We start from the raw sequence: 4,488 nt of genomic DNA on the forward strand, positions 1-4,488 counted from the left end.
CACTCTTGGCAACCACTCATCATTTTATTGCCCCCATGGCTTTGCCTTTTACAGAATGTCATATAGATGGAATCAAACAGGTTGGCTTCTTCTACTTAATAATATATTGACTCTTTGGGCCAGACAATAATTTGTGTGCTTGTGGGGAGGTGGTGGACTTCCCTGGTGGCTCAGACAGTAAAATGTCTGTCTACAATGAGGGAGACCCGGGTTCGAGCCCTGGGTTGGGAAGATCCCGGAGGTTGTGGTGCTGTCTTGTATATTATAGGCGGTTTAGCAGCATCCCTGGCCTCTTTGTAAGGATGGTTTTACTGTAATTTTTTGTGCTGGTCAAGCCACTATTCAAGTAGATATTTTTCTTTCCAACTGGACTGTAATAAGACTTTGGACAAACACCTCCATGACTGTTCGCTCTGGGAGAACCAACATAAGCTAAGCCAAGGGTTCCCATATCAAAATCTTGGTATGTGAAAAGATGTGCTAGGCAGACTTTAGATGCTTCTTCAGCAATATCAAAACTAAATTGCTCTAGGAACATCTTCACATCCCAAGCATCTTTCTCTTCATTTGGGTAACTTTTTGCCATATTGAAGTGCCTTTCACCAGGTTTCACCACTTGTGGAGACTTGAGAATGCGAATCTGTTCTATCTGCATTCCATAACCTTTAAAACCTGCATTGTCCCATGAAGTGTTTCAATAGATGTCATCAACTCTGTCAATTAGCTCTATCAAGTAGTTGGTAGTTGTACTCTCTTCCCCTCTGCCCATATATTTGTAAAAGCGATGATCTGCTACCACCAATAATCTATACCTGTTCTTCAAGGGATTAGGGTCAGCTCCTCTCTTCACCCGATGAACAAGCTCATCAGGCGGCTTGCTGTCTACCAGCCCTTTTGGAAGCGACTCTTCCACCTTTATATAACTGCACACTTTTGGAGACTGCAAACGTGAAACATTCTTGATATCTTTAGATTTATAAACTAACATTCTTTTGTCTTTAGTATCATTAATTAGTCTCCAAAGCGGCTTTTCAAGGCTGAAAAAGTCAATAGTGTTTCTAAGTGTGTCGAGGCCTGCAGCTCCCTTTTTCTCAGAGTGCTGCTGGATATTGGATAAGGAGAGGATATCGTAGTCCAAGAGCAAAGAATAAAGCTTTTCGAATCGCCACGGGGAGCCCCGCTCGTCAGGAGGTCGCGGCGCCAGCACCAGATGAACCAAGCTGGTCAGCAAGAGGACACGATGCCTCATGGTCCTGGCCAGGCCACCGGCTCCACCTCTCTGGGGGGCAGCCTTCGCCTGAAGCGGGAGCTCGGGACGCTGCTCACATTCGGAGGCGAGGGGATCCGCCCGGGCCGGCCCTTCAAGCTTCTTCTTCTATCTAAATCTTTTAGAAGATAATTGATTATTTAAACAAAAACAGTAACGGTACAGTGTTGAGTTTATAATAGACAAGCTATATAACAAAAAATACGATGACCACAATAATGCAAAGGTCAGGCGAGAAGAAGGAGGTATGTACTATTGTAAAGTTCTCTTGATATACTTGAAGATACATATGATAAAGTAATGGAGTAGGAAATGGAAATCCACTCTAGTATTGCCTGGAAAATTCCATGGACAGGGGAGTCTGGAAGACTCTAGTCCATGGGGTTACAAAGATTGGGACACGACTGAGCTTGCATAAGGCAAGGATGATAAAGGTATATACAATAAAACTTAAAGCAACCACAAAAATGACAAAGCAGTAAGTTACAGCTAATAAGGAAATAAAATTTTATAAAATATTTAATTAAATCGAAGGAAGGAAAAAAGGGAGATAAAACAGATGAATAAAGTAGAAAAAATAAAATATTTAAATCTACCCATACTATCCATATTAAATGCAAATTGTCTAAACACCCCAATTAAAAGGATAAAATTGTCAAATCGGGTTAAAAAATCAAGACCCAACTGTATGCTACCTACAAAAAAGACACTTCAAACATAAATATAGAAATAGCTAAAAGTATGAGAATGGAAAGATACACCATGCTATGAATGGCTTCCCAGGTGGCGCTAATGGAAAAGGACCCACCTGCCAGTGAAGGAGACATAAAAGAGACCCTGGTTCAATCCCTGGGTCAGGAAGCTCCCCTGGAGGAAGAAATGGCAAACCACTCCAGTATTCTTGCCTGGAGAATCCCATGGACAGAGAAGTCTGGCGGATGTATTCTCTGGGGTTGCAAAGAGTCGGTCCCGACTGAAGCAACTTAGCATGCATGCATTAATATCATAAAAAATAGATTTCAGAGCATAGCATTTTACCAGGGTAAAGAATGTCCTTTCACAATGGTAAAATTGTCACTTTATCAAAAGGACAAAACATTCCTAAATGTTTGTTCACCAAATAACAAGGTTTTAAAATACATGAAACAAAATTTATAAGGAGAACTTGGCAAGTCTACAACTATATTTATAGAGTTTAATACCATTGTCTTAATAATTAATGTAATATGTAGATGTAAAATCAGTAATTGTCCTTAGAGTTCAGTGATCTATGGCCTGAGAGCGAAATCCATCCTCTGTCTGTCCCACCTGATTTTGTAAATAATATTTTATTATGTTAATATTCTTTCACTTGTATGTATTGTGTATGGCTTCTTTTGCATCACAACAGAAGGTGTCTATGGCTGTTTACACACTGTAACAAAATAGTAGTATTTAGGGGAAAAGTTATAGTACTCAGTGCCTATATTTTGTATAGAACAAAAATAAAAACCAACACATCAAACTCTGTGAAACACCACTAAAGCATTACTTAGAGGGAAAGTTATAGCACTAAGAGCCAAAAAAAGAAAAAAATAAAGATCTCAGATAAATTACTTTAATTTCCACCTTAAGAGTTGCATAATTGTGCTAAAGACTCTATGGCCTGCGAAGCCTAATATTTTTACTATCTTTGTCTTTATTGAAGAGTCTATTAATACATGACAGAGAAGACTAGGAGAGTACCACCACTTTGACCTAATGGACATTTATGGACTACTCCATTCAACAGTAACAGAAGACATTCATTTCAGATGCACATGGTCCATCTACCAAGAAAGACCATATTTTGAGCCATAAAACAAGTTTCAGTTCAAAAAGACTGAAATCATACAGTGTATATTCTCTGATCGTAAATAGAATTAAATGAGGATGATGGATATATCTGTCAAATCGTTCACAGTGATGGTTTTATGTGTGTACACATATGTCACAATTTACCAAGTTGGTCAGGTTAAATATGTGCAGTTTATTGTATATCTGTTATATTTCAATAAAACTGTTTAAAAAATAGGCTTGAAAAGTAATCTGGGCAGTTCAACTTCTCCAAGCTGAGCTTTGTTGGTCAGCAGGCAGCTGGCTGGTATAGAATGACCTCAGTCAGCTGAGATGACTTAATTCTTTTACATGTAATCTCTCATTGACCAGCAGGCTAGCCTGGGCCTTTTCACAACATTGTAGGAGGGTGGCACAAATGAGAAAGCACAGCTGTGTAAGAGAGCAAGCAGAAGCATGCTTGCTTCTTGAGGCCTAAGACCTGGCACACTGTCTTTTCTGTTGCATTCTGTTGGTCAAAGAGAGTTGGAGGGCCAGTCCAGATTCAAGGGATGGAAAAAAATACTCTCCCTTCTGATGAGAAGAACTGTAGTCATGTCGTAAGGAAAGGAAATAATTGAGGCTGTTTTTTATATGAATCTTAGGATCATTATTAACTCATGGATTTAATCCTATTTGATGTATTTTAGTCAATCGTAGTTATACTGCATTCAAATTGTCTGTATTAGGACAGTGGGAGCCACCATTTTCTTGTAAGCCCTGCCACATTCTCTAAGTCTGGAAACAACATTTTCCAGATTCCCCTTTCTTGTGTGGTTTTAGGTCAGAGTTTGTCAGTGACAGGAATGCATGCAAAATTTGAAAGTTGAAAGTGGAGGCAGAAACCATTATTTGCAGGACTTTGCTGTGGCCAGATTCATTGGCTTCACAGATCTGTCCATGAGCTCACACTTCAGAGTCACTGTAGGTGGAATGACAGCTTCTCAAACTCTTCTAGAATTCTTTCTTTTCAAACGGATTTCAGCTTCATGCTGAAGAATTAGAGATGTGATCCTCTGGCTGTTTTCTCAGCTTTTCCACACTCATGTAAATTCAGATTCTTATAACAAACCCTTTTATTCCCATAATAATTGTGTGGCTCTTCTCTTAGTTGAATCTAGACTGATAAAGAGGTTCTTCAAGTTGACCTCTGAGTCCTTTTGATATAATATTGTATAATCTTTAATAACTCTCTTACTTTCTGGTATAAGAAGATACTCTTAAGTTTACCTTTTATTATTACTGCTCAAGATCTGAAATCAGCCATTTCTTCAGGGACCAGCTGTTTCTTTTTTTTCTTTTAAGTTACTAAGAATAGTTGCTCTCTGAGTACATGGTTTATTAATAATAGCTCCTTTCACTATCTG

General features: G+C 38.9%; 1 pseudogene; it reads right to left on the reverse strand.

The window, feature by feature from the left end:
* Positions 1–262: 262 nt before the first annotated feature.
* Positions 263–1,249, reverse strand: LOC148778724 (disintegrin and metalloproteinase domain-containing protein 17 pseudogene; annotated as a pseudogene).
* Between the last annotated feature and the right edge of the window lie 3,239 nt (positions 1,250–4,488).

This window comes from Moschus berezovskii, chromosome 1 (assembly GCF_049115385.1).
Source record: "Moschus berezovskii isolate FMDL1 chromosome 1, NW_MosBer_1.0, whole genome shotgun sequence".
NCBI classification, from domain to species: Eukaryota; Metazoa; Chordata; class Mammalia; order Artiodactyla; family Moschidae; genus Moschus; species Moschus berezovskii.